Raw genomic sequence first — 16,404 nt, 5'->3', positions numbered from 1 at the left:
TGGCTCACAGGGTCTATTGAGCACTTGATCCTGTTGACAGATATACTGCTCCCTTTGTGACCACATGGCTGTGATGGAAATGGCAGGTGCAGTATGGGTAGCCGATGGAAAAAAAAATCCTTTCTAGCGTTGTGTTTCAGTGGTTGTAAAAACACAGCTGTTTTCAGCTTTCTGAACCGGCTGCGCACTCGGTTTCCAATTCTCTCCAGCTCCTTGTTGCCTTGTTGGCGTAGTCACTAAACTCGCAAACACAGTCTTATGGTCTTAGCTCTTTATAAGAGCTTTAGTTGGAAAAAATGTACAGATCAGTATTAACGATCAACACTGTTGGCTGAAAGCACTTAGCAACTAGCTCAAAACCTGCCTCAGAGTAACTGATAGTAATGGGAAACTGCTCGGCTATTTAACACACAAGCATATTAACACAGGAAGGGAGAGAACAATTCAGTCATAACTGAGCTGAAGAAGAACAAGTACTTTATTAAGAAATGCAAATTATAGTACAGAAACAAATGACAAAACAACTTTAAAACATGGAAAACATCTAGAGTAGACAAATATGACTATTTTATTTTGGTATTAATATATAAGTACAAATTGTACAAATTAAAAATGTTATTCTTGCTTGTAAACCCCAAAGTATCACAGTAATGTAAACCCTAAACCTTTTACATTGAATTAACATTCTAGACATATAAGTGAGGACTGTTACCCACAGGAAATGCGTGTAGCAGCAAAAGAAAAATATTTAAATTTTGAATTATCAACATAACAAAGCAAAGTGGGAGCCTCAGAAAAAATGTTGTAATGTAGGCTACTAGAATGATCGAGAAAAAAAAGAATATAAGTAGAAAATGTTTTGTAATAGTCAATTCGTTATTTTATTTTATTCATTCTTATTTCTTTTATAAATTAGTTACTTAATTAGTACTGAAGTAATAAGTACTGAATATGAAATTATCAACTGTGTAATTAAAGACCTAAAATAACATATTTGTCTTTGCAGGTATATATGCATGTAACTTATGTTAAGTTATGTTGTTGTTTTTCCTTACCAATTTTGCATTGTGGAAGTGTGTGTGTTTTATGGCTGGTATGACATTTTCATTCTATTATAATATTATTATTATTAAAATTCTTCTTATAAAATTATTATTATTATTATTAGTAGTAGTAGTAGTATTCAGACATTGTATATTATCATAAGTATGAAAATTATAATTCACAAAACCATCATTCCTGGTCCACAATACTGACATTGCCAACTTCTGCAGCAATTAAAAAAAAACGTTTGCCAGAAGTTGATTTGGAGCATATATGTGTGTGTGTGTGTGTTACTAAGCTGTAATGTGTTAGTTCTGTTTCTTGCTCCTTTTAACCTTATTAAAACCCAATAGCATAATCTTATTTTTTTTTTTTAAATCACTGTACATGCGCACAATATAAACATTCTTTTTTCATTTTGACAAACTTTCTTTTGTGGATTCCTGGTTTTCCATCGACAGCACTGTGCCTGACATGGTCCAGTCAGCGCTGTGTGGGAGTGTGTTCTGTGGGAGAAGCAAAGCTTTTAGCTCTCTATGAAGTAGTCTAATGAGTGGCGCCAAGTGTCACAACTCCTCCACAAATTACTTTTCTCTGCTGCAAGTCCTCACTCCCAAACTCTCCATTTTCTTCTTGTCAACACCTTCAGGCACTGCCATCTCTTTGGACAAGCCATCAAACCATACATTTTCATCCGACACTTTTCATTGTGTAAATATCATTGCTACGTGATGAAGAAATTTGGTGTTGGGTAATAATATGACCACCTCAGTGGTGGTGGAGGTGGTCATATTATCATCCACCAGTCTGACAAAAATTAGGTCAAAAAATACTTAAAAGCAAAATGAAGAAAATGGGGCAAAGAGTACTGGTCAGAGGAAATTTGTTGATAAAAATGATGATTCTTTTACTTTGTAGTTTATTTTACCTCCAACTTTTAATTGAGTCTTTTAAAGACATAAAGGGCAATTAGGAAATAATTCCAAACACGGGATCTTAAGTTTTTAACTGATTCTTAGCCAACTCAAATAATTAATAAATGGGGGGAAAAACAAATAAATCTAAAACTGATGCTGGAACATGCAGAAAAAATATTATTTTGAGGCAGAACTGAATTTGGCCTGCCAAAACTTCTGATGAAAATTACAAGTATCTAAAAATGAGATTTTTTTGTGATAGATAAAATCCTGTTAAGAGTGTCTGACAACAGCATGCTTCAGAATATTTTAACTGTATTGAACATGCTCTTGTCTTGGAAGATTTATGACAAATGCCACAGTAGAATAAGCTTAAAATCCTCGATGCACAACATAACAGCACCACCACACCAGGGGGACTTGAGTAATAGAAGCATTGATATCTGCCAATGAAAAATAAAGGCACATCATTCTGTGTGGATTCAGGATTGTGACACATAGATTGACGTCTGACGGACAAAACTGAGCTCAGAGCCCTGATCTACGCCACCAGAGTGCGTGCTGTCACTTTTCACTTTCCCAACATGAAGCAATCGTACCTGCTCATCGCTCTGGGGTTTAACTGATGAATGACACTGCAGTGTTCTGTGCCTCACTACAGGGCCATTTGTGGGAAGATAAGAGAGACTTCCTGGATTAAGGAGGTAGTTGAGGTACATCTCCAGAGAGGCTGTTTGTTTGGGTAAGACAGCTCCTTCATTACTGCAAAACTGTGGGAGGCTGGGAAGCCAACCTGTCTCCGAGATAGCACGGGACTGCCGCCAAAATGTACTGAAAATGCAACCCACTTACCCTTGATGCCTCTAATATATTATCATGAATTGTGCATGGGTACAATGCACGGTTTGAAGCATTAATATTAAACAGTGCTGAAATACTGACTTTAAAATATCACATATCATGGTGTGAAACTGCACACTCTTGATGTTCAGATTTTTTAGAAGTAGTTTTGCATTGTGGGTGGCCCAGCATGACCTGGTAAGTGAATGAGCCTCGGCATTAAAATGAATGAGTTCCTGATGCCAGTGTCACTTTGAAAAACACAAGCTGACCATCGTGTTCTTATCCAAGCACACAGGATTACACTCAGAGCAGTCATACACACTCATCTCAGACAGAAAAATAAGAAAAGGTGAAAGTATAAAGCAAAACACAGAGGCCAAAACATTAAGCTTTGCTGTGTTTGAACGGCACATTCTTAGCCAATTTGGGTATTTTAGCCAAAATGAGTGATTTCTTTAGTCACTTATTTTTGTCTTTTTCTGTCAAATGTTTTATAGTACATATTTCAGCATCAGTATAATAATACAGCTGCACATGTCCATGTCCACACAAGGAACTACTCAGTCACTTAAAAGAGCTCCAATTAATGATTATTTTCATTACTGATATTTTTGATAAATTAATAATTAAGTCTATGCAATGCCATGGGGTTCGATTCCAGCCATCAAGCTTTGTTACATGTCATATCTCCCTCTCTCTCTTCTTGTGTCTCTATCTCTACTGCCCAGTAAAGTCTAAATGCCAAAAAACAAAAATATTTGGCATTTCTGCCATATAAATGACTTGTACAGATCAATTATCATAATTTTTGTAAATACATTTTATGTTGATTGACTAATTAATTAATCAACTAGTTGTTTCAGCACTACACTCTACACTATTTTTTGGCTACTGGTGGACTCCACTGGAGCAATTTGTGGTCATTTATTACTTTCCCCTAAATTTTCCCTGGTCTTGGAATCCAAAACTTTTCCTCAGAAATTACTGTCACAAAAGAGGAGATTAAAAGCGATGCATTTAATAGGTAAAGCCAAGATCAACCCTGTCATTTAATAATAATAATAATAAATTCCACTAATTTACAAAAGCAAATAAGTTTTGAGGAAAACATATTAACAGAATTAGAAGTTGTTAATTAACATATCTGCCAAGACGCAAAATGTCAAAACTAAATGTATACATTATGAGCTTTTGCAACATATTACACTTTTATTGCACTTATTACAACTAAAGAATATAAAAAAATGTTATGGTTATGTTTAGACACTCACAGTGCTTTGTTGAGGTTAGGGAAAGATAGTCATCTTGGTAAATATTTAAAAAGTCAACAGTGACTTAAAGCAAGAGATAGGGCATTTTTACTTTATTAACATTTAACTGAAAACTCAGTTTTTCCCATATCTTAACCAAAATGCTCTTGTTGCCTAAACCAAAGAACACTCAAGACGGAAACCATCGTTTTCGGTATCAAAATCTTGCGCCTGTATGCACCATACATCCCCCCCGACCACATCCCTACGACTTTTGAGCAATACAAAAATGTAGCACTTTGTTCATTTGACAAAACGTTGCCACTGACCGTAATCCAGGCAGCAATTATGTTTACCTCAAAATGCACTTGCCAAAACACATAAGCAGTATATAAACATAATGTCTAGGCAGGGTTAGCATGATGGATCAACTTAATGAGTACATTTGGCTCATACTGATCAGTTACGACTAAATCAACAAGTGAATATCTACCTCATATCTGAGTCTACTAGTTGCATACACATGCATAGTGATCTGTTCAGTGCTGGTGCGCTGTAGTGCTGCGTGGGGCCTCTTGTTGCCCCAGTGGCGGTGAAGGGGGAATTAGATGTAGTGTTGTCTGAGTCCCTGTTAATCCTCAGATGATTAGTGGAATTCTCATCAGGGCTCCTTCAGAGAGAGCGAGAGAGAACGAGTGTGGAAGAGAGAAAGGAGAAGGGGAGAAACAACGAGAAAACAGAGTTGGAGAGAACCCCCCCTTCGCCTTCCTAGTTTCCTCTTGTCAGTTACCCCCCACCACGGACCACGGGCCTGCATCCCCTCCGGCCAATGAGATCTCAGGCCCTCGGGTCACCTGGCTCACCAGACTAATCCTGAATCTGCCTTGTAGATTAGCACTTTCCTACTCGCAGCCACTCTAGCCCAAGCCCCGGCAAATCCCGAGGTAAATGTCGGAGCTTCCGGTAAGTGGGTGAGCACGGCGTTGTGCAGTGGATTAAGGAGAATAGGATAATATTTACAAGCCCATTGCCAGTAGTGATAAGGCTGAGGATAAACAGTAATGGTCCGTCTTTAGCCCTTTTTTTCTCTCCCTCGTCAAGGCAAATGGTTAAATCTCTGAATCCTTGTGTTTAGTCTCTGACATTGATGTGCTAAATTAGTCAGCTGTGAATTAGTTCATGTCACTCACCTAGCCTTATTCCTGCTTAAATGGATAAACAATTATTCAGGGATAGCACTATTCTAACAAGAATCATGCTGATAAATGAGGTGAGAATGGATTTCTTTGTATATTTTGTGATACTTTAAACAGCACAATAAAGAATAGTTCCATGAGACATTTGGAGCACACTTGATGTTTGGTTGCAAAACAATTTGGGAATCAGATTTATGCTCAAGAGTGTTTGCAATTAGACTGGGTGTCAGATTGTCATAGGGATTGAAATTTGTGATCTTACAGACAGAAAAAGGCCCCTTAAACAGACTGCACATCTCACATGATATCCGTCATGGAATAACTCTAGAAGTGCCAGACCTATGGATTAAAATCTTCAATATTATTGTATGTCTTAGTAAATGAGATAAATATAATATAGATTAGCTAGCATCAAGGTTTAAACTGTAACTCCTTGACTTTGGGGTGTTAGCAAAACTGGTACTGTGATTTCAAGTAAAGTGGGACTCTTTTCTAAACATGGTTCATGCAGCATTCCTGCAATTTTATATATTTTCATTTAATATTGGACAAGAATGATGAGGTGGCTCATGTTGTTTAAGCTGTTGTGCTGTAATGTGGAGGTTGTTAGTCTGATCATGTCAGAATGAAAGATAAACATCATTTATTTTAATTATTTATTTTCAAAATGGTACATGAGAATGTTAAGAAGGGTCGTACCATTTCACAAAACATGACTGGTATGAGTGAATATTTGTTGTAGTAGTACCCTGGTGCATTTGCCAAAAAGAGGCCCACTTTTGCTGAACGCACCCTAAATAACAAAGAGGTAAAAACCCATCAGTACAAGATGGCTGATGCCTCAGATATGTCCATGTCAGTACCGCTCATGTCATCAGTATCATCAAAGCACACAATGGACTAGTTTTCTCTCTACTGTAGATGGCACTGTTAACCTTAACTTGCACTTGGTTGGGATTTAAGTGTTGAGGAAGTAGAGTGGGGTAGAGACAGTCAGCGTCTGCTCCTTATTACTGCTTTGAGCCCCGGGGAGAAATTAATTAAAGTGGGGATGAATAATAATAATAATAACAAAGATTATCTTTGTCATCACAGTTATGCTAACAACAGCAATGGAGTTTTGAGGGGAGCCAGCGGCCGAAATAAATACCCTAAAGCTTTTATCTTATAGAAAACTGTAGGCACAGGGCTGTTTCTCTTTTTCCTCCTGTGTTTTTTGGAGAAGTGGAGTGTTGGTGGTGGTGGGTGGGGGGAGTTTTGGACAGGGGAGGTTCGGGGTTAGGACCTGAGTGAAAGGCAAGTGTGTTATTGTAACAGAGCTTATGAAGGAGTCAAGAGGAGGACAGTGTGCCGATCGCACGCTAGGCTGCATGATTCACAGAAGAGGCCTGAACACGAACCCTCTGGACCGCCCACTTCCCCTCCCCTGCTTCTGAAATCCCCACCGTCAGCTTGCATTATGGGACTAATACCAAAGTGATGGTGAATCACCTCACGTCACCTCTCGTGTGGGCGACTCCATCCATCTGGGATTAATCGGCACCCTAACCTGTGGACAACGTCAAAACAGACAAAAATGATCTCAATTTATACTGTTGTTTTCTACTCTGAGGGTAGTCAAAACATCACGGTGACCACTGAACTTCACATGTGAAAGAAAAAATAAAAAACAGCTGGGAAAAATGCCTTTTCTCACATTGTAGTGGCGTTTTTAAACACGTGTTCAATACAATAAGATGACTTCCGATTACAAGGTCTTATGTAGGCTGAGACAATGATTTGACCTTCTAGCCTTATGAAACCCTTTCCTGACCCATTTAACAATTTCAAAAATACATGATGGTCAATTTTAAATCAAGGTTTTAATTCCTGAAACGCTGACCTTAGGGAAATGTGAGTTTTCACATGGCAGCGATGATATATCTCTCACTCCTGAAAGTTGTTTGTGTCTGCAAATGTCAAAGAATGCATGCAATGTTATCTAATTACATCAGTATATTAGAAATGTCCTGCAGCATCCACCTCGCCCTGTTATATTAACTGAACTGATGAACCCTTGAGACAAAGGGACCCAGCCCTGTCTCGTGACCGGCACTCAAACCTCTTTTCATGTTGCCTGTAAAAAGGGGATGACTGACCTCATGCACTGCTGGGATATTACTTTACATCTTTACATCAGGCCGCGCCCTCAGTGTCAGCTCATGAATGATTCGAGCCTGTCGAGTGCGTCACTGCATCACTTCCTGTGCACTGCACACCACAATAGCTGGTCACCAAAGCCTGATGAAAGACAGGTGTTGAGAGGGAAAGAGAGTCTGAGACTGAGAAATGAAAGATGACTAAAAGGATGGTCACAAAATATCATAAAATATTTTTAAAGCTTCTTCTTTAATATCCAAAATCAGAATAATCTATTGATTGTTAAGGGTCGGGAGATTGAAATGATATTAGTTTCTGGTGCTCATCAATAGTTCATTCAATCAAATTGTAATGCAAGCTAGCAAATTTGCCCAAGATATGAATTCCTGATAATTGTGAAAGATAAGTGTTCTTTGTCCTCTTCACTTCTCCACAATCCAATTAGGATTCAATGCCTAGAAAAGCAGATGACTGTATGCTCTGGAGCAAGATAAAGTTAGCTTAGCTGCTCATTAGCCATTTCCTTGAGCCCTCTTGTAATATTGTCTTACCAAAGTTAGCTTTGGTCTGAATTACTAATCAAGTGCACACATCCGGTGTTTGATGAAATTTTTACCTATTCCCAAAGCATTTCCTCTTCCCGCAAAAATTCATTAGTTTCAGCTAGAAAAGGAAAACGTGGGAGTCGTGCACATATTGAGTCGAGTTACTTTGTCTCATTTTTTTTCTCCTGCTCATTCTTTCCATCTGATAACATCCTCTGTTCTTTTTTTCCCCCCTAAAGTTTCTTGTCCTCTTTGTGGTCCCCTCATTCCTGCGCATGTCTTTGATTCTTTCCAGGGAAACATCATTAAAACACAGTGTGTGTGGGTCTCTGGTGTAAAAAAATCCCTATGTTGTCTGTTCTGTGGACACCCTCTCTGTTTTGACTGGAAATGGACCCCCATGTAGGAATAAGGTGGGAAGAACATTATAGGCACACATCCACTGCAAAAAATATGCAAGTACTATTTTAAAGTCGACCTGAAATTTTTATTCTACCAACTAATAGTAACGATAATACTGCAGCTGTGCATTATGTTCCTTATTTCAAGAGAGGACAAAACCGTTTTGTACATATTTGTGTAAACAGCATACAAGATTCAAGGCTTTGCAAGGGCATTTCCCATGGCAACGGTTGATTGACATTTGAAGGCTGCAGTTGCTAAGAGACACGTTGTCAATTTCCGTGTTGCGCTAACTGACTGGAGCACGTCTTAGCCCTGTACATCCTACTAACGTTGATAAGTTTTTTTTTCCCCCTTCAACAAGCCTGCATAGCGTTGGTTGTGTCCCATTTAAGACATCTGCCACTTTACAAGATTCAACATATGAGAGGACCCATCGTGCTGTTAAGCTTGTATTCCACTAGCTTGCTAACATTAGCACTGATTCCCGTCTGACGTAACTTTTTAAAGTTATTTTAAAACTTGCTGAGTGAATGGCAGCTCCCTCTCAGTGCTTTGTGTTTGTCCCACATTGTACAACAGAGGGGGTCTTGCTAGCATTAGCTGTCTCTCTTTCATGGGTCCAGTTGTGGTGATGGCAAATGATGTGACTCACAGCAACAGGTAGCCCAGTTACGCCAGCACATTACTCTATGATTCGCATCATGACATGGAGTAACTACGGAGTCATAGAGAAACGTAGGGAGTGCTCAAATGACAGATGGGACTATTAAACCAAGGCTAACAACGTCAGCCTCCCAGCTGGTTGACTGCCTGTGTGGCTGTTGGAACTGAACTGATATTACGGACTATTTCTACTGCCGGCCCACAAATATTGAACCAATAAAAGTACTGACATGGTCACTCAGAACCAAAAAATAATGCTACACTAATGTAGCACTGTCACAATAGAAAACAATTCTTCCTTTTTTATTATTATTACAATTTTTACAAAATGAGTGCAAGTCAAAACAAACACCAAGGATTCATATACTGATTTCTTTGCAAACATCAATTTGAATTTCAGTTTGATTTTAAGTGTTAAAATGTGATTTGTAAAATCAATAAATCTGCCAAATTGGTATAGGGTTATTTAAAATTTCTCCAATGTAAATCTAAATTTTTTATGAAGCATGCGGGACACAAGCAAAAAGCAAAGTAATTTGCCTTATGTCAAGACCTGCGGTGAAGCAAGATCGCGATCTGCTTCGTGAGAGAGGGCTAGAGAGTGAATGAAGAGAGACAGTGACGTTGGCGAGAACAAAGCAGTGAATCAGAATAAAACATTATTTTCTGATTGTTTCACAGCGGTTACGTTCTGAAGCACAAATAAACACGGCCACACTTCCACACAACCCTGCAGGAAGGAGTGGCTCCTTCGGATTTTGTGTGAATGCTGGCGAAGGAACGCTTCCACGTCTGCTCTGTCTGTGTGTGTGTGTGTGTGTGTGTAGCCCCGCTCTTGGTCAAAAAGACACGCAAACCAAATAAAGAGCAGCTCTTTATACATTATGGTCTTGCATAGCCAGACCTATCTGCACACTTCTTTTAGCGCTGTGCCAGCACTGGAGATACATCTATGACACAGACAGAGAGCAGAGAGAGATGGAGACGCAGATGTAACCTGCTCGCTACATTTTATAGAGTCCCTCACAGCCTGCACGCTGTTATTGGCTGCCCAAAGATTGACACCCAGAAACATCCCGAACTCAGCAAAATAATAAGAAACTAAGAAAATACAGGCAGAGGGCAGGGTCTCTGCAGATATCGCCACACACTTCTGGTGGGTCATAAGTGATGATTGAGAGGGATTATTTTTGTATGAGTTTGTACATTTTGTTTTTTTAGGAAAATCCTGCATATTCTGCCTTTAAAATTCTCTATACATGACAGTAGAGTCATTCAGTTGGACATTTCTTGCAGTGTAGAAACCAGAGAATAGCCTGCAATGTACATAGCAATTACATTTCAGCACCCTGTGCTGAGTACTTAGCTGAAGCACACTCAGAAGGGTCACTGCTCTGGGGATCGAGGTTTGCCCATTAAAACATTATCAGACAATGCAGTTTATTTAAAGAGACATATGAATCTCCACTGCTACTGTTTACCCTCCCTCCACTGGAGAGCAAAGATAATACCATTTGGAAATCAAAGGGAAAATGAAACCTGTAATTTCCAGTGAGTGAGTCACTACAGGTCGAAAGTTCTGTACGGCTGTAGCTGATTTATTTATTTGCAATGGGGACTGAGAGAGGATGAGCAGGGAATGTTCAACTTGCTCCTGGGGTTTTAGTCTCTCCTTCTAAAATGCTTTATGTCCTGGAAACTATTTGGTTTCTGGAGTTTATCTTTCCAGATTTTAAAAACATGGATGGGTTGATCCTCAGGATTGTTGCTATTTTTGGAGCAAAGACTTGTGAATATATATTTTGTCATCTTTTTTCCATATTTTACAGTAGCAGATATCTCCATTTGGAATGAAACTATTTACTCATATTCATGTGTTGTAATTTCTTAGATCATAATGAGCAGCAACAGCTCCATAGAAACCAGAGTAATAGTAAGAAGTCAGAGCCATCTATGTCTCTCACCTTCACCCAGATAAATCAGTCAGCATGAACACCCCCGTGGCGCCCCCTCCAAGCCCCTGGAGGGTCCGTCACCCTGCTGCATGCCCACCCTATCTGGAATATTTAGCTCAGATAGCTGATTTGCTCCCTCTAATTGGCCTGTCAGTAAATCAGTAGGCCCGGGTCCTCCCTCGCTTCACTGCTCCATGTCCTATAACATGCTGCCTGATGTGTGCAGATTGTGTCTTTGTTCTGAAGGAGCGCTGGCTGTTTTTGTTGGCGACTTGTGTGTGGTGAATGAATAGCAGGTCTTCTGCAGCCCTGAAGTCCGAGGGTACAGTCAGAGCACAGGCGCTAAGAGAACTGGAAGACTGAGGAAAAACAGGGGAAAAAATGCACTGAGTGGACCAGTTAAAATGCTTCTTTCTTAGAGTTAGGGAGTGCTCCAGTTTTCACTTGTGGGTCCTGATTTCTCATTTATACTACAACTATATATGACATCTATCTATATGTTACTTCCATTTCAATTCTTTAATAAAATTGCATTTACAATGTAGATCTCTAAAATACTAAAGCTATTTGTTTGGGAGGGTTGCACTTGTAGTTTTTGAATATGTTTAGCTTTTGCTCCTTTTGAGTTTGAATGCACTTTATTTTTATTTATAAAAGTCAGCTGCATTTTAGTATGGCATTTTCTCTGGGCATTGGTCAGAAGGCTGTGTAGAAGTTGCTGCAGTGTACACACTGTCTTTTGTTGTCTGTTTTTTTTTTTTTTTTTTTTTTACAGAAATGCTCCATCTCCAAGCTTACCTTATCTTGACCTAACCCCCTATACACATTCCCTTCCCCCACTCAACATCAATCAGGTGTGTGAGATGCTTTGTGGTAATTTGTTAACCTTTATCCAGTGACCTCTGCTGACCTCAGGATCACCCTCAGTCTGGCAGTTTGACTGGGAACACTGGACTGGATTTGTTCAGGAAAACAGACTGAAATTAAATATATTTCAGTCTAATGTATTTGCTCACCAACTTATATTTTCAATTAACATACTAAAACCACATGATTCTGTCTATTTATTTACTAATGAATTACAAGATACAGTACTGTGATCACAAATACACACATAACTAAATTAATCTAAACATGCAACATTTTTACATATAAGCAAATACCACCTCATATAAAATTATAAGTTCCCTCAATGAGAACACAATTTGACATTCAGAACCAGTTTCGTGATAAAATTAAAAATCAAAATGTGCTCTTATTATCTTTTTTCAATTACAAGGCGAAGGCAAAGAAAATGCAGTTCATTTCTCGGCTAGATTATTATTCAAGGCACAACGCTGGCTCACTGCTAACTCTGAGAGCAAATGCTCTATGCCGATGCATATTCATATGTTTAACATACAGACATGCATTCCTAATGATGTAGGAGAGGATAGAATGCAATAAAGCTCATTAATACATTTTACCATGCCAGTCAGTCCTCGGCATAAGAACGCTGCTGCACGGCGTCAAATCGAGCTAATTCTATTCTCCAATAGAGAACGACTCAAATGTGAGATGAAAACAGAAAGAAATTAAATGTAGCTGTTGCAGTGTGTTTACTCTTTCAGTGGGAAATTTGTACTTTTTGAAATTATTATTTCCTCTGGATGTAGACCAAGTCTCACTTATAAAGCTATTAGCCTTAACTCTGAAGTTTTTTCTTAACTCTTGCTGTGAGACATTAACAATCAAACATTTTGCCCTTTCACCCATTTCCAACTAACCTGATTTTTTTCTGTTGATACAGGGAGCCTGATCCTCTTCATTTTTGAATAATTTTAAATCCTAAGCACATGAATCAAGGTTGAATGTTGGATGTAATTGCAAGGAAATGAGTGAAAGAACAGTACTATTTCAAGATGGCATTGCTATTTAATATCATAGTTAATCTCACCTGGGGGGAAATACTTCTGGTTTGATTCTGGATGTATATTTTTATACAGGGCACTGAATGCATAAAATAAATACAAATAAATCAACAATTAGTAAGTGTCCTGCTTGTGAAATAAAATACTTAATGTAACAGTCTACAGTTGACCTATGACAGTGTTTGAGCATACACCAAATGCACTCGACCATAATATAAGTCAAAATACTGTAAAATAGAAAACAAACTAGCCCTACACAGAAGCTATGAGCTACATTTGCACAAAACACAGTACAGTCCAATTTTGCAATTAAAGGACCACAGCCTAAACACTGGGCTTTGTTTACTAGTCTCCCTGGCTTCATAAAAGCTACTTAGGTAATTTCCGGTGCTTTACTAAAATTTCATTCTAAGATGGCAGGTGCCAAAATGAGTCACAACTTTAAACTAATGAACATGAATTTGACAGTTCAAAAATGCCACAGGTAGATCTAGACCTTCCTGACTGTTCCTCAATCACTGCCTTATCAGAAACACGATGATAGACTTTAATTCACAGGAGTGGCCGGTACATTTTACGATCCCTTCCCACTACAACCTTCTCTTATGCCCTGTCACATTTGGTTTTAAGATTTAACATGAACCAGCTCCTGATGTTAGGGGTTAGACAACCAGACGTCTCGTCCAGCCAGAGTGGTCAGACGTCCGTAATGGCTGTGGACTTTGTTTATAAATTATTAATGATTTTCTCCCTCCCTGTCATTTTGGACAGGCTGTGAGACAAGCCGATGCCTCTCCTGTTTGCGTGGCAGCGCGCTTCTCAAACAGATTGCAATTTATTCCTCTGCAGTTTGTCCGTCAAGGCTAACTCTGACAACATAATCCCTAACTAATCCGCCATGTTCAGTTTTTCTTGTTGGCTCTCATGCAAACTGCTCTGCCAAATCCCGCTACCTGTCAGCCTGGCCTTGCGATGGGGAGCCCAGACGAGCTGCCAGCCCTGCTGCAGTGGCTCCCGTGGGGGTGGGGGTGGGAGCTGGGGGGGGAGGCATGGTGCCTGGGTAGACTTAACCCCTGCCTCCCTCCCTGTAATCCACTGTAAACAGCCAGAGCCTTAGAAGGGCTAACTGCGCTAATCAAGCCCCAAGCTCGCCCAGTCACTATCATACACAGTACCCTAAGAACTAGAGATTTGAGAAGCTACTGCAGTGTGTGTGTGTGCATGGAGCAGAGGGGCCCATTGACAGCTCCTAATCCCCAAGGAAGGAAAAAGGTGCCAACATGAGCCAGAGATGGGTGTCCCTACAATAGCGAGCCACCAGAGGAGTCTTCCACTACTTAAAATATTAGAAATTGGGGAAAACTACACTATTGCACTTCGTGACTTTAGATATTCAAAATATCTCATCAGACCAATAAAACTAGCTGCTTTTCCCAGGATAGGAAATTACAATTTAACAACTTGGAGGAAAAACTAAGAGTAAATTATGGAGTAAACATGTATATCAAAAAAAGATACTCACGTGTTTTCCAGAAGCATCATAGGCTGGGTTGAACTCCAGTAATTAGGACACAAATTCTGTATTTCCCCAAAGGAAAACCAGCCACTCAGTATTCTCTCCCAGCCTTTGGAGAGCCACATTTAAATTTCCCTCACACCCTCTCTCAGTCTCTCTGACAGTGACCCAAAATCCACAGGAAGAACATAAAAGGCCTGACAGTATAGTCAAAGGCAAAGGGAGGCGAACTAAGCCAACTCCCCCCCCATCAACAAAAATGAAAGTTTCAAGAACTTGTGAGTGGACATGACAAAACAAGCAATAAAACAGAAAGAGGAAAAAAACCCCAAGTGGGAAAACACTTTTTTTTTCCTCTTTCTGTTTCATTGTTCCCAGTAATGAGAAGATTCAGGGGGGTGGTGGGTGGGGGTCTGGGTTTGCAGTTGACAGCAGAGGAAAAAAGTCAAAAGCCCACTTTGTCTGTGTCCATCAAGTAGATTTCTTGATGATACAGACAGAAGACGCTGTTTTGTAAATTAATCAATTTGTTTCTTGTGTGTAACCAAGAATAAAATCTGTTCTTCGCTATGTATAGATGCAGTCATGTTTCAGTTCAGAAGAATGTTCACTGCACATTTCCACAAGCAACCAAAACCATGCAAAAATAAAATGACTGTCACAAAATAAAAGTTGATTCAATGTTCATTGTCATGGATTCGGGGTTTTAAATATAAATATAAATATATATATATATTTAAAGTGAATGTAAAGCAATGTCAATCTGGAAGTTAGATTCTAAATCTAATCTGAAAATGTATCTACTGGGAAATTGTTTGGAGAATTTTAAAAAATACAGCACTTTAATGTGCTAAAAGATGTTAAACTACCCATATGGTTCTCTAAAGAAAGTGGAGCATCAACACTGAGGGGCAGATGGACACACCTGAAACCTGGGGCTCCATGTGGACACACTGACTCCTGTTCTGTGTTACAATGTGGTTGCTTCGTCCACTTTCCAACTCCTGAGACTGTGGGAAAGCTCTGGACAAATATGTTTGCCACTTTAGCGCTTCAGATAAAAGTGGCCTTCAAGGGTGGAGCTTAGGAGAGTGTTGAGATGACGGTGAGGGAGTTGGCGGAACTGCAGGGAAAATGCGAACATGACATGTAGCTGATAAGAGTCCTCCAGCGGGTTAACACCAGAGCTTGTAACTGGGATTGCCCCGAGAAGCCCTCTTAGAAAGGCCTGGCATCTGCCCTGGCGCTCACACGACTGTTGCACACAGCAGGTCTAGAGGGCGGTTTGGACTGAAGCATACAGAACACCTCTGAAGATGATCTAGGGTAGAAAGACCACATTTAGACAAAGCAGAGAATTTGCTTCTTTTCTGCATGTACTGTAATGAGACTACAACACTAAACATCTACCTGTTTGCATACATTTGCTACAAGAACTTATGAGCCCAAAATAAGGTGCAACTGACTTTGTACTGAAGTTATTTGTATCAAAATGAAATGAACCACATGATCATTTTATGCTATTTAAATCTTGTCAGGTTTCATTTGACAAAAAAAGACATTCTTAGATAGACACTACATAACAGTTTTGACAGGTCTTTTAGATGCTTGATGCACTATGTCCATCATGTTTGGCATAACGTGTTAAAATGTTGAAACTCACATTTGCTCTTGCTGCGATGACATGGACATGTCAGCTGGTAACAATGGCAAGATTAGAGGGTAAAACTGTCACTTAGGTTACAGGCAGAGTTACAGATAGAGTGCAGAGCATTTGTTCAAAGACGGAGCTAAATACTCATAATCAGACATCAGCCTATTCTTACTTATGCATCATACTTTCTCCGTGCTAAATCTCTGTCACACACAGAAAGATGTTGTACAGATAAATTATTAATATTATTTGTATATTCTTGTCTTGTGGCTTATATCAAAATGTAGAATATGTCAAGTAGAAATGTTTGAAAACATTATGCTGACCTGATTTGAATATTTGCTCCATTTATGAGACTTCTATTCTT

At 39.3% G+C, this 16,404-nt stretch overlaps 1 long non-coding RNA gene across 2 annotated transcripts; it reads right to left on the bottom strand.

Annotated features, from left to right (window-relative positions):
* Nucleotides 1-496: 496 nt before the first annotated feature.
* On the bottom strand, nt 497-14,704 carry LOC122880677. 2 transcript variants are annotated; one of them, XR_006379003.1, is made up of 4 exons: nt 14,390-14,704; nt 7,389-7,530; nt 7,133-7,199; nt 497-6,799 (listed from the first exon to the last, which is right to left on the bottom strand). It is a non-coding gene; the product is annotated as an uncharacterized LOC122880677 (long non-coding RNA). The 2 variants fall into 2 exon arrangements; XR_006379002.1 differs by lacking the exon at nt 7,133-7,199.
* Nucleotides 14,705-16,404: the final 1,700 nt, after the last annotated feature.

Source organism: Siniperca chuatsi, linkage group LG8 (genome assembly GCF_020085105.1).
Source record: "Siniperca chuatsi isolate FFG_IHB_CAS linkage group LG8, ASM2008510v1, whole genome shotgun sequence".
In the NCBI taxonomy this organism is placed as follows: domain Eukaryota; kingdom Metazoa; phylum Chordata; class Actinopteri; order Centrarchiformes; family Sinipercidae; genus Siniperca; species Siniperca chuatsi.
Note: the sequence above shows the minus strand (reverse complement) of the source record. Positions and strands in the feature narration are given on the sequence as shown.